The sequence below is a fragment of the Prionailurus bengalensis genome, chromosome D2 (assembly GCF_016509475.1).
Source record: "Prionailurus bengalensis isolate Pbe53 chromosome D2, Fcat_Pben_1.1_paternal_pri, whole genome shotgun sequence".
Classification (NCBI taxonomy): Eukaryota; Metazoa; Chordata; class Mammalia; order Carnivora; family Felidae; genus Prionailurus; species Prionailurus bengalensis.
This window is the reverse complement of record NC_057351.1, coordinates 77,454,529-77,478,673: the sequence shown is the minus strand read 5'-3', so window position 1 is coordinate 77,478,673 and position 24,145 is coordinate 77,454,529. Positions and strand designations below refer to the sequence as shown.

General features: G+C 41.3%; 1 protein-coding gene across 7 annotated transcripts in view; it reads left to right on the top strand.

Annotated features, from left to right (window-relative positions):
- The window catches only part of ATE1 (arginyltransferase 1), a 159,521-nt gene that overhangs the window by 85,702 nt on the left and 49,674 nt on the right, over positions 1-24,145 (top strand). The window lies entirely within an intron of this gene.

The window sequence follows — 24,145 nt, the reverse complement described above, 5'->3', positions numbered from 1 at the left end:
GATGTCCTCACGGTTCTTCCATGTTGTAGCAAGTGTAAGAATTTCCCTCCTTTTTAAGGCAAATAACACCCCATTGTACCCATATGCCACATTATGTTTATGCGTTCACCGGCTGACGGACGCTCGGGGTGTTCCCACCTTTTGGCAATTGTGAGTAATGCTGCTACAAACACGGGTGTGCAGATACCTGTTCGGGTTTCTGCTTTCGGTTCCTTTATGTATCTTCCCAGAAGTGGAATTGCTGGATGATATGGCAGTTTTAGGTGTAACTTTCTGAAGACTCACCACGCTGTTTTCCGTGGCGGCTGTGCACACAGGTTCTGATTTCCCCACGTTCTTGCCCACGCTTGTGATTTTCTGGTTTTCTGTGACAGCAGTGCTCCCAACGTGTGTGCGGTTGTCTGTGTCTCTCACCAGGAAGCCTCCTGGCCCACTTCACCCATTTTACCTCTCGGAGTTGTGCCTCTTGTCTGTTCCTGAGCCTGCCGCTGGTGAGGGGCAGGGAACTGACTGAGCACAACTCTGCTTGGTGAAGGGAGGAGTCACTTTCTGGAGCGCAGGGAATCTCAGAGGGTGAGCACCTGAGCAGGTTTTCTCTTCACTCTGCCTAACCACCAGGAACGCGGCTGCTGCCTTGTGCTTGTTTATTTTATAGATGCATTATACAGCTTATATAGATATGTTATATAGTTTATATACATATACAGCCATACATTATTATTTTATATGCTCTTAAAAATCGAGCTGTTGGTTTAAATCTGTCTGGTTTGTTTTCTAAATACTTTTTAAATGAGTTTTCCCGTGCTTCCGAACTGTTTAATGTTTACCTGTAAAGCTGTGACCCCTTCCCATACGTTTTAAAACTGTTCGATTTCCTTAAAAGTAAAAATTGGAGTAAATAGAAATGACGGTAGGTGTAATGTTTAAAACTCCTTCGTGTTGTCTCTCGGAGTTCTGCCGTAAGGCCATTCTGTGATGCGAAAGAGGTGTTTTGACTAAATTCTTATCCAGACTTGTATGGGGGCCAAAGTAAACAGTGACTTCAGGCAGTCTGCTTTGGTAGCATGACATGGCCAGACATCAGATAGTTGAAACATCAGAAAGGGTTCGGAAATGTCAGAAAAGAAACAAAAAGCGAATTCATCTGTGATTAATCATTCTTCAGCTCGGTGCCTCAGCACGATCGTGGTCAGACAGCACCTCTGGAATTCTGCAGGGGCTTGCCTGAAAGGGGGTAGCTGGCATTACTGTTACAAAAGCAGCTACGGGAAAAACTTGGGGTTTACAAAGCTGCATCTGCAGAATCACGGGCTGTTGAAATCCCCAGGCTCCCACAAGCTCCCACGCGTTTCAGTTTCCTGACCAGACAAATTAGCATGTGTTATTTTACTACAGTATTGCAGCCCGGGGTGATGCATTTGGGTACACGTGGTAGTGACTTTGCTACTGTTGGTCTGAAAGAAATACAAATGATCTCACCAGCTACCCACAGCACAGAACAAAACTCTGGGGTTTTTGACTCAGCATCTCTTTTTCTGGATGTTAAATGTCCAGTGAGTTAGACATAGTCAGTAGAAAAAATGACCAGCGAATAATTTTAGTAAGGGATTTTTGATGCCTCCTGCAGGCCGTGGGAGGTAAAAGAATTCACATGCTCATCACAAATTCTTGCTTCTAAAATTGTCACAGGTGGAAATTTGCCACATCAGAGTCAAAAAGCGGTTCCTTATGGGTCATGTGTTTTTAAGTTTCTCATTACAAATGAGAAAATTGAAGTTCAATATGCTTAGCTTGCCCAGAGTTTGAATTAACTCATATTTTTTCAAAAAAGATTTTATCTTGTAAAGTAAATTCTACACCCAACATGGGGCTTCAACTTACAACCCCGAGACCGAGAGTCACATGCTTTACTGACTGAGCCCGCCAGGCTCTCCTCACATTTTAATTTTAGTAAAAGAAGGGGGAGTTTGAATTGAATTGAATTAAATGGCTTTGTTTATCAGAGTTATGAGTTACAACTTGTAATTTTGAAGTATCCTAAAATGCTTGCATATTAACTGAAAGTAAATGTTAACTGGGGAATAGAAGTGTATTTGATCGTGTGTCTTTTCCCATCCTTTTCCCGTCTGTCCACAGTGAAATAATAAGCTTGGTGCAGTGCATGATTTCTAGTCCTTGAAAAACAGCCGTGGTCTTTGGAGCTTTTGGAAAATACTACCACCGAGCTCTGCCCTGACCTCCTGAAAAAGAAAGCTTGCTTTTCTCCTGCCCACAACCCCTTTCCCCAGCTGTCAGGCACGACTTTACATGCTCTGGAGCCTCCCTTCCGCCAGGCCTTGTGCTGCCTCTTGCCCCCTGTTCCTATCCCGCCGTGTTCTTGTCCCCAGCTGGGAGCGTCCTTTCCAGACCACAGTCCTGTGCCACTTCTTCAGGGACGCCAGTCTCTGTATCTCCTCCCGGCTGCCCCCACCAGCTCTCCTCCCTGGGCGCTGAGCGAAGCCGGGGGCAGCCTTTCGGATCCTGTGAACTCTTGTCATTTCCGAGTGTGTTACCTGTAGCTCTCCTTGCGGTCCAGTTGTTTGTAGGTGTACGTGATCAGTCAGTGTTTGTGGAGGGCCTGCTCTGTAGAAGACGTCGTGCTAGATGCCAAGGCAAGAGGAATGTGGTCAGACATGGTTCCTGCTTGTCAGGTCCTCGAGCAAACCAGGGCTGATCTGTCGCTGTCCTCAGTGCCCAGCACATTAACTGGCACATACAAGGTGCTCAGTGACTTTACTGACGTGCATTGCATGTGGAAGGCGGGCATCTGTCTGAAGGAATAAAACTGGGAAGTGAAGGAAAAGCGGTATATAGAAGTGTGTAGGGAGCTGGCTTCTTCGTGGGTCCTCTAGTTGGAGCACTGAGCTTAGGAAAAATGTGAAGTCCTCTCTCAGTGGGTTTTTTTTTTTTTAACTGGTTATTGAAATGTGATGTGTCTACAGAAATGTGCGCTGTTCTTAATTGCACAGCTTGATAAATTTTCAGTCTCCAACTGTGCAACCAACACCAAGATCAAGAAGCAGAATATGCCAGCCCCCCACAAGCCTGTTTCATGCCCCCATTGATTATTATCCCACCTCAAAGATAACCACAGTAGATTCATCTTGCCTGTTTTTATATTTTACGTGGAATCACTCATTGTATTTTATTTTGTGACTGACTTGTTCCACTCAGCAGTATATTTGTGAGGTTTATTGATGTGGTTGTGTGTAACAGTAGGGGGTTTATTCTTATTGCCTGTACACCCATTCTCCCAGGGATGGACTGTTTCTAGGTTTGGCTAACGGAAGTGCAATGTGAAGACATGTCTTTGGTTGGACATATGTAGGTATTTTTGATGGGCTTAGACCTAAGTATGGACTTGCTAGATCATAGGTTTAGTTCCTACTGCCCGTCGTTTAAGTGACTGTATTCATTTACACTTTTACTCCCAGCAGAGGAAAGGTCCAGGTGCTTCCCATCCTGATAGTGGAATGTGGGGGGTGCACCGTGGTGTTGATTTGCATTTTGACATTGACTGACAAAGTTGAAGGCCTTATCATGTGTCTCCTGGCCATTTGTGAGTTGTCTCTTCAAGTCTTTGGCCCGTTTATCTGTTATCGGTCTCTTATTTGTAGAAGTCCTTCTAGCATTCTGGATGAGAATCCTTTGTTGCATGCATGTTTTACAGATACTTTCTTCCACTCACTCCTTGCCTTTTTTTTTTTTCTCCTCTTAATAGTGTCTTTTGATGAGCATAAATTCCTAATTTTAATGTAGTCCAATTTATCCTTAGGGCTTTTGTGTTGGGTTCCAGAAAATTTTGCCTTTTCTGTGGCCATGGAAATGTTTTCTTTCCTTCTAAGAATTTCAGTTTTACCTTTCACTCTTCAGTAATCTGCAATTTTTTGTGTATGGTTGTGCTAAATGCCAGGACTGAATTTTTTTCTCCCAGATGAGTAATTACTCTTAGTTTCTTAAGGGCACTGCCCTAAACATAACCAGTTTAATAAAGAATTCAATTAAATAACTTCTGTGTCATTATATTTGTATTGTGATAAAACGTCTCGGCTTCCCCTTTTTGAGACTTAATCTTGATTCTGTTAAATGAGCAAATACCTTATTTAACTTTAGGTTTCTCCCTATAGAGTGACACTGGCCAGCCTATTGTACAGGGAATGTTTGATTTCAGTACCAAGGGCTGTGCAAGTAAGTCATTTGCTCTTGTACATTTCTTCCAAATAACTTAAAAAATAAAAGGTCGTGGAGATGCAGAGAACCTCTTTCATTGAAACAGGATGATAGGTTTTGTGAAAATTCAGTTACAAGAATGATTCAAACCACGATGAAAAGTTCTTTGTGTATTAGCAGTTGTCATCTCAAACATTTCTCATTTGCCAGTCACATCCCATTTTGTCATTTGCTTTATATCATTGTTTATGCCATATAATTTATTACACGGAAGTTAATATTTTTTATGTCACCCGGTTTATTAATCCTTTTCCTCTATGACTTCTGGTTTCTGTGTCATGCTTTTAAAATACCTTCTCTGTGCCAGCATATTAAAACCGTGATGCTCTGCTTTGCTCCTCTCACTTTACAAGATTCAGCTCCGGTTTGCTCCCGCTCTGAAACCTTGCCGGTCTGTATTGTATTATAAATCCCTGCGTTCCCATCTGTCTGTTTCTTTAGCCTCTACACGTCTCAGGAGGTGGAGTTTGAGCTCGTGTATTATTCAGTTTTAGCAGCAATCCCTGATTTATAGTAAATGTTCAGTAAATCTTTGGACAGATGGATGGATGGCAATGTGAGAACGATGACTTAATTGGATTATTGGTTAGAGGGAAAGTAGATATCTATGCCAAATAAAGTGGTGTCCTTTGGCATTTCTACAGGATAGATCTCTTTATGATTTCAGCAATATTCATTAAGGGTAAGTTTATTAAAAGATTGTTTTCTTTTAAGGTAATGAGAAAGTTGTGTTTGAACTGTCAGGTGAGCAGTGAAGATACTCTTGCGTTGGTTATTCAGACTGGAAAAGCATTGCAAATACTTTGTAATTCTGAAGTGGCAGTCCTGTATTATATATGGGTTATATTTGAATTAAAAGGTTTATTTACTAATTTTTTTATTTTTATTTTTTTAATGTTTTATTTATTTTTGAGACAGAGAGAGACAGAGCACGAGCAGGGGAGGGGCAGAGAGAGAGGGAGACACAGAATCCGAGGCAGGCTCCAGGCTCTGAGCTGTCAGCACAGAGCCTGACACGGGGCTCGAACTCACAAGCCGTGAGATCATGGCCTGAGCCGAAGTCAGATGCTCAACCGACTGAGCCACCCAGGCGCCCCAAAAGGTTTATTTTTAAACAGGTTGATTTAGAGATGTATCTAATTGAAAAAAGTTCATTGTGTGTAAAGCCCTTGAGATAACAATACGGTATAGTCTTTCCTAGTCTTGATAATTGTGTTATGTAAATTTATAGTCCAAACGCTATTTTTAACTCACATTAACTCATTTCATGATCGAACATATTAGCTAGAGTGGGGCAGTGAGAGGCTTCCCACCCAGAGTTCCAGTTGCTGCTTGCCCTTAAACAGTGGTTCTCTGTTGAGCAGTTTTGCACCCAGCCCTGCCCCATATCTAGAGACCCTTTTAATTAGGACAGTGGGGGAGGGGTGCGTGTGCTACTGGCATCTAGTGAGTAGAGGCCCAGGGTGCTGCGACACGTTCTGCTGTACACATGACAGCCTCTGGCCCAAAGAATTCTCCGTCCTACCAAGGTTTGGAATCCCCGTTTAAAGGCCACCCACTTGCCATTAAAGTCTGTAGCGCTTGTTGCCGAATTACCACGGGTAATTTGACTGTTGCTGTCAGAAAGGAACTGTCAGAAGGATTAATTTGGGGTTCACCATAACGGTCTTGAAACAAACCATCCTGTATGACCCACCAGAGAGAAGTTTCTTGTCTCTAATTCCTAACCCTGTGGAGCCATATACTCACTGATGGCTCCAGGACTGTCTTAAATTTTCTCTAGGGGGTTTATGGGTGGCCTTCATGTCAACTTAAAAGTAATTTAATGTTTCTGTACTATGAGATATAGCTGGCAAATCTTGAGGTCTCTCAGGAGGAACAGCAACAACAACGAATAAGGTCAAAGATTCCAAAATGTGATGCTTTCTTTTCCTAGTTCTTATATGCATGGTAGGGTCTGTCTTTAGTATTTATAAGTCATTCTGTTTTCCTTGCTTTGTAGGAAACAAAAAACAACTTGACAGCCTAATAGCCACGTGAACTTATCCTAGCAGCTATATTCAGTTCTTCTTTTTTAGTGCGGAAGCACAATGTTGCCACCGACGTAGTCAGAGAGGAGGTTATGCTCGTTTTCAGCTTTACTGGGATTGAGGTTTGGCACGTTCTGTGTTGATGTGCTTCAGCCTAGCGTGTTTGGAACTAAGGTGTCTTAGAGAAGCACATATGTTTTACGTGTTCAACTACTGTTTATCTTGCTGGGTATTCTACCTCAGTGTTGATGCTAGAATGAAACCAGTTCCCACCCCTCCAGGACTTTACATCACGGCACAGATCTTCTTTCCTTCTTGTACCTACAGATGTTCTCTTGGTTCTTTAGGTCTTCATATGCAAAAATAAGGCAATGATAAGATTCTCGTATGTGACACTTCAAAAGCCTTGCAGTCTGAGTTTGTGTATTAGCCAAAGGGAAGCAATCTTGAATAGCATAATTATCTTGGATATAGAGCAGTGCATTGAAAATGACCATGCTGAGGGACACCTGGGTGACTCAGTCAGTTAAGCATCCAACTTCGGCTCGGGTCATGATCTCACAGTTCGTGAGTTTGAGCCCCGCGTTGGGCTCTGTGCTGACAGCTCGGAGCCTAGAGCCTGTTTCGGATTCTGTGTCTCCCTCGCTCTCTGCCCCTCCCCCACTTGGGTTCTGTCTGTATCTCTCTCAAAAGTAAATAAACCTTTAAAAAAATTAAAAAGGGGCACCTGGGTGGCTCAGTCGGTTAAGCATCCGACTTCGGCTCAGGTCATGATCTCGCGGTTTGTGAGTTCGAGCCCCGCGTTGGGCTCTGTGCTGACAGCTCAGAGCCTGGAGCCTGCTTCGGATCCTGTGTCTCCTCCTTTCTCTGCCCCTCCCCTGCTCATGCTCTGTCTCTCAATAATAAAATAAATGTCAAAAAAAATTTTTTTAATTAAAAAAAAAAAAGAAAAGAAAATGACCACACTGAGAAGCAGAGGAAGCTCCATGACCACTGCTGGGGGACTGTTCCACACCTTCCATCCTGTGCCAGTGTCACCCCAGAGCCGTTTAAGGATGATTTATACTATGCACGAGTCCATGTTGCTAGAAAATCTGTGGTGTCGCACACAGTTCTCTTAAATCTAGATTCTTCTGCTTGGTCTTCAGGGGTTCCCTTTTTCTTCCTGATTCCTCACCATTGGCCTTTAGACACACCTTTGTCCACCGGGGTGTGCTTCTTTCATTCTTTCTTCAAGTTCATTTCTTTCTTGTAAAATACAGTATAAATGTAAAACTCCAGTGGTCTGCCTTATCCCACCTTAACTATTCTTTATTGGCATCCCTTCAACCGTTAGTCATATATATGTGTATGGGTATATATGTACATATATATGTGCCTGTAATTTTTATGATTTAATCTGGGACCCATGTGGTGGTTTGCACTTAATATCCTCTGTTTTTTTTTTTCTATTATGTTTGTTCTGCATGGAGAAGTCCATTGCGCTCAGATGTCCGCCATGCCCATACCCCTTTTCTGAGGGAACTTGCTATTCCTATAGACTCTGTCAAAAGAAATGCAGCCTTTGCGTTTAGACCGCCATGCCTAGTGACTATCAAACACTACCATCTTAATCACTGTTGGACTGGGCCTGAGTGCCTGACGCCAAGGTGGATTCGTGTCACGTAGGACTTGGCAGTAAAGCTTTGCCCACTGAGTAGTGGGGGACCAAATCAGTGAGATCCTCTCTTCGAAGGAAGTTTCGGTTGAGATTATAGGGAGGATCAGTACTCAGTAGGGATAGTCCCACACAGTGCCACCTAGAGAAAGCGTGGCAAAGGCTCAGAGTGAATTTAAGGCTTCATAAGCGCAGGTCCATAAAGTTTGGATTGTGGGCAAACTTTTGTCCACGTGCACATTTATGTTGAGGATAGAGTCCTGAGATTTCTTTCATCTGGTTTTCGAAGGGGTCTGTGAATCAACAGATACCGAGATGAGAGGGCGGCGAGATTAGGGGGAGGAGAAGCAGAGTCGGCAAATAGCAGATGAAAATACACATTGGGGCCTCCTGCTGCTGAGGGGACACAGATAACCTCTTTTTGGACCTGCTTGCCAGTTCTTGAATTATGATGTTACCCATGAGGCCTTCATCTGGCCTGGATTTCCTCTTCTTCCTGGATGGCCTGGAATCGTCTGGAGCCTGACCCTACATGGGTAAGATTTCTGCCCTCATTTTCTTATGTGCCTCCCTGAAATGTTGTGTTCCCCTCCACCATTAGTACCAGCCACTTACTGGATCACCTGAGTGAATTTGTTTGTTTCTTCAAGGCCAGGTGCCAAACTAAGAAACTTGTCTCCCAGCAGCCTGGATGCTTTAGAGAGGCCAACAGCTGTGCTGTTTCCTTGGGTGCTCCGTGCTGTGGTCAGTACCTAATAGGTGTGTCCACATAAACCATGTGCCCAGCCAAGTTTGAGATGGAGAATAAGACAGGAAAGAGCTGGTAAATTATTCTGTATGAACAGGACCAGATAAAACCCATGTCAATGAATAGTCTTTAATCTTTCCGGTCAGAGAAACATTTTATCCTCTGTTTCTGAGATGTTGTCGGTAAGATTGTGATGGGGAGTTCAAACGAGGAGTTATTTAACCATGTTTGTGCCTGGGCTTGGTGTAGTATTTAGTGAGATTAATTCTACGGAAGAGAGAGAGAGAGAGAAAGAAAGAAAAGAAAGAAAGACTTAAAAACGAATGTGAGCAGATGGTAGAGAACATTACATTATCTGAAGTTTTAAAATACTGGAACAGATTACTAAGGTTGAGATTTTGTTTTCCCTGAGAATTTTGAAAAACAAAATGATGACAAAACAGATCTTTGTTGTCCCAGAAGATAAAGGACCTTTATGCCTCAGAGACAGAGGGCTGTCTCAACTCTCCTGGCCTAACTCTATGAGCACTGAGACCGAGGTGGTGCTAATGAATTTATAGTTTTTCCTGGGTGATGTAATAATTGCTTTTAGAACCTGGAACTACCAAGTTTAACTTAGTTTGAATAGCCATTTTTCCAGGGCTTGTTGCCGCTGACCACATGTGCGGCTAAGCCAGGCAAAATTTTCAACTTGGTTTTCAAACCAAATTAGGGTGAAGGATTGAAACGAGGGAGAGGGCATTGGTGTAGAAAAAAATCAAACAGTAGAGAATGTGTATTTTCTTTTTTCACTAATTCCCCAGTGAAGCTTTTCACTAATATTCTTAGGGAACAAAATAAGTTGAAATAATGAAAATTAGAAATGTATAACTCATTGAAACTAACCAGCTGCATTTCTTTGAATTGGAGGTGGAAAAAGTTTTAAAGGGCCTCATGACCACCGTGGTGAGCCAAGTAATGAGAAGTGTTAGAAGGAGACTCTGCAAAATAATGCATCCCTTTTCCCTTTTTTTCTTACCGTTTATTTTCTCTTATCTTTTGATTTATTTCCCATGACTTTTGGGTGAACTGAGGAGAACTTACAAAGGACGTCCTGGGGGTGCTTGTAATGCCTCTGGTAGTAGTATGGAGTCACATAGATTGTAGCCACATATTTAAGTTAAGGATTTGGAATTAGGCTCAGAGAAGGGACATTTCTGCCTTCTCTGTATTCAGGGTTCTGTATCCTAGTTCAGCACCTTGTAGTTGCACTGCTCTTGGCTCACAAGGGAGAAAAAACAGCATAAGAATGATCAGTTTTTTTTCATACTGATTCCTAGAAAGAAGGATCTAGAGAGATTCTGAGTATTTGTATTACTTTATTTTTAAATGTTTATTTATTGTTGAGAGAGAGAGAATGTAAGTGAGGGAGGGGCAGAGACGGAGGGACAGAGGATCCAAAGCAGGCTCTGCGCTGACAGCAGCGAGCCCAGTGTGGGGCTCGAACTCCCCAACCGCGAGATCATGACCTGAGCCGAGGTCGGACACTCCACCGACTGAGCCACCCAGGCGCCCCTTTTTATTGCTTTCATTCAGCTGAAGTCTGATAAACTCATTCCAAAAGCTTTGTTCAGTCCTTTGTTGAGGTCCGAGTAGTAGAGTTGGTGAGCCTTAGATGAGACTCAGGCAGTTTTACCTGTTTTGGGAGCATAGTTTTGTTAATCCACTTCCGCTTTGGACACCTTGCCACTTGCAGATGTCGCCCCAGGCCTTCACGTAGTATTCTCGGTGAGATAGGAAGACCAGAGGGCCCACTGCCTTATTGTTACAATTAACAGTCAAATGGTAGACCTTGTTTTTACTTAATTATTTGGAAATATTTTCTAACTTCGAGAAAAGGTGCAAGAATAAAAGTGATACAAAGGATATCCTCATACCCTTCTCTCAGATTCACTTATTGGTAACATTTTACTCCATCTGCTATCCTGTTGTTCTCCCTGCCCCCCCACCAGGTACACACAGATACCTGAATGTGTGTGGTTATATGATTTACACGTACATAACATAATACATACTATTTTTTTAACTTTTGTTTTTTTACTTGAAAGTAAGTTGATTATATTATGTGATTTTTTTCATGTTTAAAGAATTTTAAGTTTCTTTATTTTGGGGGGGGAGGGGCAGAGAGAGAGGGGGACAGAGGATCTGAAGTGGGCTCCGTACTGACAGCAGAGAGCCTGATAATGGGGTTCAAACCCGCACACTGTGAGATCATGACCTGAGCCGGTCGGATGCTCAACTGACTGAGCCACCCGGGCGCCCCCTCCATAAATAAGTGTTGTGTAGTTACTCACACAGTTGATTCCTAGACACAGGTGTTTGCATTGTCACCGTCTCATAGATGAGCAGCCCGGGACACAGAGGGCCGGTGGGCGGACAGCTAGTTAGTGCCGGAGAACTCGCACTCGGGCACACGTAGGCCAGAGCCGCGGCCTTCTGTCCTCTGCGACTGCCCTCGCGGCGCATTTCCAATGTGAAGACTTCTGCGTAGGTTTTGAAAGCGCTCTGAGTGGCCACGGGTCCTCTGAGTCCGGATCTCAACCCTCCCCAGACCTGCATTTTTCTTCCCCTCATTTTTATTTTAAAGTCTTGGGTGTGTGTCTTACGGTGGATGGTGACGTAGCTGTCATCATAGACCCGTGTGTGCGGACTTAGTGGTTATTTTTGGTGGTGTGCTTGGCCAGTTGAAGCCTCTGGACGCTGTATCAGTGGTGGCCACTGGGCTGTGCGTGTGAGTGTGCGTGTGCGTCTTCGGCTTCCCACTTGACAGGGAAAATGATGTTGTGGGTTACCAGCTCCAAGAGGTGGAGGGGCTCCTGCATTTTATTGAATATTGTGGACTTGCTTGAAGTCCAGACCTGCTTTCCCAGGTAAAATATGTAAATGTTTCTGAGAAGACCTCTCAGCTCTCCTTAACTGCTGGCATTTGTTCTCACTTCTGGGGCTGCGAGGATTATAAAGGTGACTGAGTGGAGTGGCTCGTGCAGTTCCAGAATCCCCTTCCTTGAAATGATTATTTCCTGCTTTCTTCTATGTGCTCTTCCCCTTTCCATTCTTATTCTTTTTTCTTTTCTTTTCTTTTCTTTTCTTCTCTTCTCTTCTCTTCTCTTTTCTTTTTTCTTTTTTCTTTTCTTTTAATTTTAAAAGTAATTCCTCTTGTGGAAAAGGGAATAAAGGGAGTATTAAAAATAAAAGTTGCTTGCGGTTCTCTCACCCAGAGCTCATCGCTGGTGACATTTTGCTGTGTGTCCTTAGGCTTTGGTGAATACGCAGACTGTCTTTCTCCCGCATGGTTATTAGGTGATACGCGCAATTTTCTTTTCCACCTTTTTCTCACTGGTTTCACGAGCGTTGTCCCATTCTCCTTAAACCTTTCTTGCATGCCCCCGATTTCAGGTGACTGCAAGTGTCGTAATGATGTGCCGTAATTTACTGAGCATACACTTAAGTTCATTCCACTTGTTTTGTTACAAGTAAGGCATGGCAGACATCTTTTTGCATGTTTCCTTTTGAGACATGATCGCAGAATTAGTTCTTGTGCACGTTCAGTAAGGATTCCATCCACAGTGTGTCTCTTCCTTGGGGAAATGTTCTTCCGTGGAGAGTAGAAGAAGGCCATGTACCGGAAGCTGCTTAAAATCAGACTTGTGAACATACGCTGGCATATGACGAAGGATACTTCTGCTTCAGGAGACATAAACCAGTTGATTTTCTATTTTAATTTTTCTGTTCCTCTTAAGTTGTTACGTTAAAATTTGATTTGATTGCCATCAGTTCTTTTTGTGAATTGATAAGATGTAAGCTAGTGTCCCCATTCCCACCATTCTCTGGATCTGTTTAGGCACTGGTACGTTCTGTACTACCTTTTAGGAGTCAGTAGTGCTGATCTCTTGCGGCTCCTTTAATTTCAAGTTAAAGCGCTACAGGTGGCTTTTGTTCCTTCAGTACTTCCAGCCTTAGTTTGCAAGTTCTCAAGAGGATTGTAAGGAAAATGGAATAGCTCAGTGATGTCAGCCCTCTTTGTAATAAGGCAAATAAAAGTTCTCTTTTAAAATTTATTTCTCTTAAGAGGACCTTCTGACAGGAAAATGAGGAACACGTCAAACAATATGAAAGTAGATAATTGTCTTTTGCCATTTTTGTTCTTTTTTTTTTTTCCTCCTTTAGCTGTATTTCCTCTCAGGCCATCAACAGTGAAGCATTGGCTCTGTCCCAACTTTGTTCCGCTTTTTCCTTTCCACCCCTAAGAAGGGTCACCGAATCTTCCTGCAGACGCACCTTTTCAGCTGTTTCCCTCTGCCCACGGAACCCAAGAACACTGTCACTGTGTGTCTAGGGCAGTGTTGTTCCCTGGTTTAATAGCCCCGGCTCTGGCTTGCTTCTCCCTGGCCAGTGCCTTGAATCTGTGATTTATGTGTTCATTTTATCTGTTGCTGCCTTCCATTCCCTCCATAAAACTTACCCAGCAAAGCCCGTGGCGGTCTAATGCTGATGGCTGGCACGCTACGCTTCGGTACACGTGCATGTCCGTTTCGTCAGTTTTTTAATGCCAATTTTACTTGTTATTGTAATGATATAACTCAATTGACTATTAATTAAACCATTGAACGGTGTTTTAAAAAGTAGTTATTTGCATTAAACTTAATTTGAGCACTTTAGATAGATTCAAAGATGAATCATAAAAAAAAAAATTCTGCCAAATTAGTTGCGGATAAGATAACTAAAAGTGTTTCCAGTAAAAAAAAAAAAAAATCCATAAAAATCTGGAAAGATTCTCACTTCCTAACCTGTAAGTTCTCACTGTATTTTAAAGAACCAGTGACTGAAAGTCACAGTAATGCCTCCCCGAAGAAAGGGCTTGATCCTAAATCAAAGAATGGCTGATGTGTGCAGTAAAGTGTTGAAGGTATGCGTGTTTATGTGCATTTTCCTCCATACACACTGTAAGGGCATTTTCAGTTAATCTGCCACTACTCCTGCTCACTTTGGGTGTGGTGGCGTTTACTGTAAATTGTTCTGTACTATTTATAATTGAAGATACTCAAGCAAATTGTGATTAAGTAGGTCTAACCAGTGGGTATTGCCATAGAGTTCACAAGCCTTCAATCTTGGCGTATGAGTAAGATTAGAGAGTAGTTGGATATGGCTTTGGGCTTGTGCACTTTCATAGTGGCTGTTTAAGTGTTAAAACCGTATTAATTCTCCTCACTCTTCTAGTCCTGCTAGGTCCTAGAGTCTTACTGTTAAACCCCAACCTATGTCCGTGTGTCTGCTCCTTGAGTTGGGTCCTGCTGTTACTGCCTCCTTGCCTAGGTTGCTTTTAGTTTCTGGAACTGTCTTTAAATGACTTGTTCAGGTTGATCTCTGTAGTTTCCATATCTGCCCATCCATAGTCTGGAGATCAGACCTTGGTTCTGACAGCACCTTTAGAAAGTCACTGTCTTATATGTTTAATTTTGGAAACATGGGAATGTCATCTCTTTCATACACCCTTAAATTCACTATAATAGGATTTTTTTAAGAAGCCTTTTTATTGAGGCATACGACAGATATAGAAAAGCACACAAAAGCATAGCACTCCATGAATATCACAGGATAAACATACCCATGGGTCCTCGATGTCTACTGGATATTGAAATTTCTGTCTCTGGCATTTATTCTATAAAGGGCCAGATAGTAAATATTTTAGGTTTACAGGCCATATGGTCTGCCTTTGTAGCAAAAGCAGCCATAAAAAATACATAAACAAATGGGCATGGCTGTGCTCTAGTAAAACTTAATTTATGGACATTGAAAGTCGGATGTCATATAATTTTCATCTGTCATAAAGTAGTATTTTTCTTTTGATTTATTTTCAACCATTAAAAATGTAAGAATCATTCTTAGGTTGTGGGCCATATGTAAATGAGCAGCAGGGCAGTTTGGGCCCATGGCCATGATTTGCTGACCCCTACTTTACAGTATGCCACTGCCCTGCTTTTATTTTATGGTCCTGATGATCCAGCCTGTACACATTGAAGTGAACATCATGGTCATCCTCATCATCTAGCACCTGATAGCTGTTCTCCTGTCATCACAAAACCCACTTGTCAGGACAGTTTGCTATGTGAAGGTCAATGATAAATTTACCCTGGTGCCTCTAGAACACATATTCCCAATTTGGGATACAAATTTTAAAATACCTACGTAATTTACCTATATAATTTTAAAAGAACACTATATGACATAATAACCATGAGTTATTCCGGAGTGGTTTACAGACTAAACAGTGGTGTTGATCACCTTTGTGTACTTTTTTTAATTTAACTTTTCAGCTATTTAATAGTTTTCAAACGATTCTAAGTTTAGGGATTATATAGTATAGTGTATCAGTCATGAAATACTTCTGTTGTGGGTCCTTTTTAATACTGTAGAAAACTATCATCACCCATATGGTAATATCTCAGAAGAAACAAGTGTTTAATTCAGCCCACGTTTACTAGACCTGCTTTTTTTTTTTTTTTTTTTAATTTTTTTTTTCAACGTTTTTATTTATTTTTTTGGGACAGAGAGGGACAGAGCATGAACGGGGGAGGGGCAGAGAGAGAGGGAGACACAGAATGGGAAACAGGCTCCAGGCTCTGAGCCATTAGCCCAGAGCCTGACGCGGGGCTCGAACTCCCAGACCGCGAGATCGTGACCTGGCTGAAGTCGGACGCTTAACCGACTGCGCCACCCAGGCGCCCCTAGACCTGCTTTGAATGAGGCACTTTGAAGATCTTCAGTGAGTAAGTCACTCCGCTGGTCCTGATGAGGTAGATCTAGGCCCTGTCTGCACGTAGCTTTTTGACAGAGTAAACACTTGCAAAACGATCCTGCGAGATCAAATGTGGTTGGTTCTACAAGAAAGGGACAGAATGCCGTGGAGTGTGCACAGATGCATGGTAGAGAAAAGTATGTATTTATCGAATCTGATTTTCCCTCCAAATTTTGAAAACTTCACACCTACAGAAAAGTTGAAAGAACAGTACGGTAAACACCTGGACACCGTCACCTGGAGCCACCAGTGATCAACATCTTACCACTTCATCTCTTTGTATACATATATAATTTTCCATGTGTATGTATTTTTCTGCTAAGCTATGTTAAAGTTAGTTTCAGAGATCATGACATTCATCCTAAGTGTTTCAGCACGGGTTTCCTAAGGACAAGGATACTCTTGTACTAAACCATGTACCGTGATCATGTTCAAGAAATTTAATATTCTTGAAACAATACAATTAAATGTGAAATTAATATTCACATTTCCCGGTTGTCCCAATAATACTCTTTCTTTCTCTCAATCAGGGATCTTATTAAAGACTATAGATTTCATTTCATTTTATGGGTTTTTTTTTAAGTTTATTTATTTATTTTTTTCAACGTTTTTATTTTATTTTTGGGACAGAGAGAGACAGAGCATGAACGGGGGAGGGACAGAGAGAGAGGGAGACACAGAATCGGAAACAGGCTCCAGGCTCTGAGCCATCAGCCCAGAGCCTGACGCGGGGCTCGAACTCACGGACCGCGAGATCGTGACCTGGCTGAAGCCGGACGCTTAACCGACTGCGCCACCCAGGCGCCCCTTTAAGTTTATTTTGAGAGAGAGAGAGAGCACGTGAGTGAACAGGGGAGGGGCGGAGAGAGAGGGAGAAAATTAAAAGCCACAGAGCCCGATGCCTGGCTTGAACTCCCAAACCATGAGATCATGACCTGAGCCAAAACCAAGAGTCAGACGCTAACTGACTGAGCCCCCCAGGCGTCCCTGGTTTTTTGTTTTTGTTTTTGTTTTTTTTTTAAGTATCATTTACTCTAGAACTGTAACTTTGCTTTTTTTGTTGTTGTTGCTTTTACAGCATTGACATTTTTGAAGAGTTCAGTGTCTCGTGTCTCTTAATTTGGATTTGTCATTATTTCTTCATAATTTTATTCAGGTAAAACTTTTTAGTGCGAATACTACTGAGGTGATGCTGTGTCAGTCTCAGGATATCACAAGTCCGTCTGTCTGTAGAGCTGCTTTTTCCCCTTTGCAGTTCGTGAGTAATCTGTGGGGTCATAGAGACTATGGGTATCCTGTTCCCCCAACCTTTTACCCAGGGGTAGAATCTTTTTCACAATTTCTTATGATCGGTAGGATTTAGTTTAGTTTTTTCTTTTTTAGTTTTTTTAATGTTTGCTTATTTTTGAGACAGACAGAGACAGAATGTGAGTGGGCTAGGGGCAGAGAGAGAGGGAGACACAGAATCCGAAGCAACCTCCGGGCTCCGAGCTGTCAGCACAGAGCCCAACGCAGAGCTTGAACTCATGAGCCGTGAGATCATGCCCTGAGCTGAAGTCAGATGCTCAACTGACTGAGCCACCCAGGCACGCCGGGATTTAGTTTTCTTAATTAAAAAAAAATTTTTTTTAATGTTTATTTATTTTTGAGACAGAGAGAGACAGAGCATGAACAGGGGAGGGTCAGAGAGAGAGAGGGAGACACAGAATCTGAAACAGGCTCCCGGCTCTGAGCTGTCAGCACAGAGCCCGATGCGGGGCTTGAACTCACGAACCACAAGATCATGACCTGAGCCGAAGTCGGATGCTTAACCGACTGAGCCACCCAGGCGCCCCAGTTTTTTTAATTTTTAAAAAAAATGTTTATTTATTTTTGAGAGAGAGAGAGTGTACGTGCACGTGAGTGGGGGAGTGGCAGGGTGGGGAGGGAGAGAGGCTCTGAAGCGGGTCTGTGTTAACAGCAGAGAGCCCCATGCGGGGCTTGAACTCACAAACCGTGAGATCATGACCTGAGCCGAGGTCGGATGCTTAACCATCTGAACCACTCAGGTGCTCCTGAACAGTAGGATTTTTAAAACATAATTCCATAATTCCAGTTGTTTGTAAACATCTTCAATTTAAACATGCATTTTGTTAATGAAATACTATTGAAAGTTGGACTACAAATATATTTTTAAATAGAATTTAAACATTAATTACCATTTCATTAGGAGAAAGCAGTTAAGGTCAAGTTTCCAAAGACAAAGAGCTGAGTTCAAATCTTGGTTACATGTCTTACTGTATGTACAGAGTTTCTAAGCCTCAATGTCTCCATCTGTAAAATGGGAATAATCATCACTACTCCTTATAGGATGATTGTAAGGATTAATGAGGCAGTATGTATAGTGCCTGGTGTAGTGCCCAGCCCATAGTCACCACTCAGTAAAGATTAGTTTATTGTCATGATTTTTACTAATACCAACATTATTTATTTAATTATACATGCAGACATAATTTTTACTAAGAACTGGTGACTTCAAGTTATACAAAGAAAAAACATTTCTTTATTTAGTTCTTTTACCCAAATTTGATCTGAAAATATAATTAATTTCCTTTTTCCTAATGCATTTGATTTAGTTTTTAGACATTTTTTTTATATGCCTTTCAGTTAAGGGTAGATATTTTACTAAAAGTGCTTTGGAAAGATGACGTTTAATTCTGTCTTATGTGATTCTTTGCATTCATCTTGCAAGTGCCTCGTGCTGTTATTATGGGAAGGAAGCTTAGAGACTATACTGTTCCCCAAAACTACAGTTAAATAATTGGATGAAAGCTTAATTCATTTAGTGATAGACTGTCGAATCTATAGCCCAGAAATACACAGTGATGTCTGAGGATAGTGAAAACTTTAGAATAAACAGTCTCTATGAGGATGAAATGAAATTAGCGGGCATAGACATTATCATTAGCAACTAGAATTATATCCGAAGCTCTCAGGGGCCAACTGAAATTGACTCTCACTGGCCAAACTATGGCCAGTTTGAACATCAGAAAGGATAACTGTAGTGGATTGAAACCCCTTACGTATCTCTATATCTGTGAGCTCATACCGATACAGAAGAATCATTGCTGGAGTTTGTGCTGTGGTCCACGTTGTATTACCCAGAGGCTGCGTCCCCAGAAGCCTAGAGCCTGCCTGTGGATTGACAGCTTCTAAACAATCCTCAGTGCTTCACACTTTCAGGCTCAAAACCATACCAATATCATAATCCCAGGCTCTGTCGAATAGTAACTTGTCAAAATAATACTTTCCCACATCTGGAAATTGTAGATTTTCAGCTTTAATTTTTATTCTGTTCCCAGAGAGTTCTGACATGGTAAACTGACAAGATGATTATACTGTTTCGATTACACCAAACTGTTACCGGGTAGAGAGGTGATGATTGGCTCCTTAAAAATTTTAGGATGGGGGCATCTGGGTGGCTCAGTCGGTTGAGCATCTGACTTCAGCTCAGGTCACGATCTCGCAGTTCGTGAGTTCGAGCCCCACATCAGGCTCTGTGCTGACAGCTCAGAGCCTGGAGCCTGCTTCGGATTCTGTGTCTCCCTCTCTCTCTGCTCCTCCCTCACTCACACTCTGTTTCTCTCTCTCTCTCAAAAATAAAATAAAAATATAAAAAAAAATTAAAAAAAATTTTTAGGATAATGTATTTCTTGTATAAAGTGAAAGTAGGGGAACTTTTTTTTAATGGTTTAACCATTGAACACTTTGCTTTTATATACATATATTTTAAAATTGAATTCTAGGGGTGCCTGGGTGGCTCAGTTGGTTAAGTGTCCAACTTCGGCTCAGGTCATGATCTCACAGTTCGTGGTTTTGAACTCCACATCGGGCTCTGTATGATAGCTCAGAGCCTGGAGCTTGCTTCGGATTCTGTGTTTCCCCTTCTCTGTGCCCCTCCCCCACTCGTGCTCTGTCTCTTCCTCTCTCTCAAAAGTGAATAAACATCAAAAGAAATTTAAAAAATAACAATAAAATAAAATTGAGTTCTAAATAACACTTTCAGACAGTACATGAAAATGTGAAAAATTCTTAATACGTCATAAAGATTTTTTTGTATTTGGTGCATAGATGGTTTTGTAATGGGTAAAAAAAATGGATAAAATTATAGCATTTATAAGGACATTAATGATTGCTGTGATCTTCGGGAGCTGTATAACTCTAAATTTTATTCTAGTGACATGGTTGAGTTTGGACCAGTGTGATATTTTAGGCTGGATGTCTTAGAAGAAATGCAGACATGAGGGTTCGCAAGTTGGCACCCAAGATTATTGGGTGTTTGTGACATAAGAAATTATTCACAATAACTTATCTACAGTTCTGTGACTGGACTTGATTTGCTCACCCCGTCAAATACTAAGTTAAAAGTCGTTGTGTTCATCATAATTCTATAACTGATCATTTAGAAAAGGAGGAAGTAATCTACCAGACATGTTCTGAGCTTGCTGAAGTGTAGGCACTTCAGCTGTCACATTGACCTTCTACCAAGTACTTCCTTACACAGACACACAGAATACTGATGACATCCAAGGGGACAGGATGTAAATTCTACCAGCCCTCCTACCGCTACAGCGGGGAGGGGAAAGGTTATCCTCAGACTTGAGGCGTTTAAGTCATTTGTGATGAATTTTCCATCAGGCAGAAAAAAAGGAATGATTACCAAAGATCACACCCTGGGGATAAATATGAGGTTATAGCTAACTTCTTATTTCCCTCAGGGGTGTAATTAAACAGACTTTTACGATTAAGGTTTTCAGGCATTGAAAAATGTTTACTGGAAAAAAGTAATAGCTTCAGTTAGAGACACGATCAATCAGATACAGCTTACTGCCGTTATTAAAGCTGTGTATTTGTGGTGAATTGCTGTTAGCATTTGTTTGACTCAAAGCATATCAACTTAAAGAATGTTGAAAAAATACTGCTGGTTGTGTGTTTCTAATGGGTCCAGATTCTAAATGATTCTGATTAGGCAAATCTTCATAAACAGGAACATAGGACTTTGCTGACACACCGTAGGTGTTCATACTTCTGTCTGGCTTTACCTTGGGAATTTTAACAGAAAAAAGAATATTAAGATTGAGCTTATGATCTTGCCTTTACCAGTCATTGGCCTTAAGTCACTTAACTTCTCTGTCCCCCTTCCCTTTTTAAATATTAAAATGAAACTGGATACTGACTAGGGAGGTCTACAGCCCTTCTAGTTTTAAAATGATCTGATTGCCTATTTTAAGAAACACAATTCGACACATTCAGTTTAATTTAATACATATTCAATATGTATTTATTGAGAACTCAGTCCATATAAGGAATTCTGCCTAGGCACAAGGAATGCAAAGAAGTGATGTACTCCCAGCTCTCCGGAAACTCCCAAGTTGAGGTTGGGGAAGGGAGGTGGGAGGTTGCAGAAGTAAGAGAAACAGCACGTAAACAGACCACTCCAGTAGCTTCGTATTAAGTTCTAGAAAAAAACTTCTGTACAAACCCAGATACCCGCTAAAGACACCAGCCCTGACACTCCCAGTCTAAATTAGGTCTCCCTGTTGTACTCTCTGAGTGCTTTCTCTTCACAGTGTTTGCCACACTTTGTAATGATATGTTTCTGTGTGATTATTTTCTTAAGGTCCTCTCCCTTTGTAGACTAGGAGTTCCCTGAGAACTGAAACTCGTGAGTGTTGTTATTCACCATGGCGTGCCCAAGACCTTACCGTAGAGCCTGGCAGATGGTAGGCATTTAATAATAACCCGTTGACTTGCAGGAAAGAGAGCATGGGGGATGATTCTGTCCGGGGGTGAGAGCAGTTGGTGGTGAGGTGAAGCAGAGTCCGAGGAGAGCTTGGCAGAGAAAGAGTAGACAGCACTTAGGTCCACTGGAGGCATTTAGACCCAAGTGAGTAGTCCTCCTGGTGCCTAGATGTGAGTACCCTGCGGTGAGTGTGCCCAGATAAGGAAGCAGGCTGAAAGCACATCTTGTGCCATTCACTCAGGGTGCGTGATGTCGCTAAACCAGGGAGCGAGAAGTCTGTGCATCCGTATACACGTTGTGGGTGTAGATTGATACACCCGTGAGTGTGGTACTCTCCTTGTGCAAACACATTTAGGACCTGTTGTCATTGGTAAAATCCATACTCATTTAAAAGCATTCATGAATTTGTAGTGGCTTTTTATCTTATGTTATTTCTCATCTGCTGTAACTAAAATTACAATACTATCTTATAAACGCCTGTGACTTTTTTTTTTTTTTTTTTACCTTAAAAAGGATTATCCTACTTTGCTATACATATTGGAGCGCCATTAAGGGGCTTTAAATGGGGCATTTACACAGTCAGTTCTCTCTGTTGACAGTAGGAGGATGGATTCAGAGCAGGAGAACTTGAAATCAGTCCCTCTCGCTGTGGTCCAGGTAAGGACATCCCCGCCTACGGTAGGGACAGAACCAGTGACTCTCAGTGCCGCTTCTCACGCAACAGCCTGAAACCCGACGGAGCAAACGTCTATCCTGATTGTTCTTCCTAGTATGGTGAAGGCCACATTTAACATACACACACATACGCGATATTCACATGAATATTTGATCTTTAAGAGAAATTAAAGCAGCTTTGGATTTCACCTTTTCGTTTTCTCTTCTATTATTTTCTCTGTCTTCGTCTTTCATTCTCTTTTTTTCTTCATCCTTTTCAACTTATGACCCTTCAGTTTGAAATTAAATTTGGGCTGTAAGTTGACTCCCTGAATCTTTTCTTCACAAGCCTTCTTTGTATTTTCTAGAAGAAAAAAGATTAACCCAGGGTTTCCAAAATAAAAGCAAAGATTGTGATTAAAACTGAATTAGAATCTTTATTCTCTATTATTCACTAATAGTAAAATAAATAGCCCGGTCTTAAGGAAGCTTTAAAGTAAGTCCTGGAGCCTTTGCAAACTCTTGGATTTTAATTAAAGAAACACAGAATACCATCACTTTCTGTTTGTCAGTGGGAAAAATATGTATTTTTAAATTTTCAAAGCTTAGCCCAGCAGCACATGGAGTACATCTGTTGGCTCTCAGAACTCAGGGAACACAAATGGATTCAGATGTTTAGGCCCTTTGTCTTCACTGGTCTCCGCTCAGCTCGCCAACTGAGCGTGGCACAATCCAAACACAGTTTCTGAAAACAGAGCAGCTAGAGTTACTTCTCAAGCACTCTCTTGGGGACTGATAAAGTCAATCTCTGTTTATGTAATGAAATCAGGGAGCAAGGGGTCTGCTGTAGTGCTTTGTGGATGGGATTGCATTGGTGTTGTCTTTCAGGGAAAAGACTGGATTTAATAAGCCCTTGTTCTTACTCGTTTTCTGTGTAGGTACAGCCCACTCTAATGGATTATTTTGAGCTATTTTTGTTTATGTAGTGTTAGAGCTTCTCTTTAAGCAGTTGGTTTTAGTAAAATAAATAGGTTTATTGTAGAAACATAGGATACTGATATCACCTCTACCTGATAAAAAGACTTAAATGTCTGGTAACTTATTTCTTCTTTGTTCAGTGCTACTAGGGTTTACTGTGTGTGTGTGTGTGTGTGTGTGTGTGTGTGTAAGTAATACTGCCTTTTTAGTGTTCTTACATTTTAATTTAACTTGAACTTTTAAAATAAACTCTGCTGGTTTATCCTCTCCTCAAATACTTGCAAAATCCTTCGTATTTTTCAAAATATTTATAAAGTATTTTTGAGAGTGAAATCTCATAAAGATCTTTGCTTCAGGACCAGAGTTCAAAGGAAAGTCCGTTTGGTTTTAATTTGAAAACTGTAAAAACAAAATACCCTCAAAATGGCAGGGTGTGAATTGGTAACTTCAATTTTATTGCAATCTGCCAAGCCCATCCCCAGATGTTTCCAATTAAAAGCCAAGAATGCTAACTTGGGTGAATATCATATGAAAGCATTTCTTTACTTTTCTCTGATTTTTTTTTCTGAGAAAAATAACAGTCTCGATTCCTTTAACTTTAATTAAAGAAATAATTTCTCATTTGCATGTTGTTCAAATTCGTACAAAGACCATGTAACATGCAAAGAGAATTCTTATATGTCGGATTTGCAAACGTGTAGTCCTGAATGCATAGAGGTTCATATATGTCGTCTTATAAAGGTGAAGTGAAAAGGCTTCTAAAAGATGTTGGAGCCCTTTAAAAGAAAATAATGTATTTCTGGATTTGCTATAATCAAAGAGTATACCTTTTAATACCCCACATTTATTTAAAAGGGGTGGTTAGCAATGAGCTTTTATTTTTGATCAGTTGTACATTGAATTGTAAGAAGTCCTTCTGTAGGAATCTAAGGTGTAATAAGATAAACCCGAATGTTATTTTGAAGCTGTCAATTCCATAATATTTCTCTAGATAATACTAAGTTACATTAGGATCCATACATGAGCCTGAAAGTTACTTCGAATATGTCATTCCATATTAAGAAAGATGTACGCTGGTAATAAATTTGAATTTATGGAAACTGGCATTCGTTCAGAGAAAAGATGGAATTGATCTTTATAACTAACCGAACATTTTGAGTGTAAAGCTGAAGAGACATTGATTTTTGAAGCA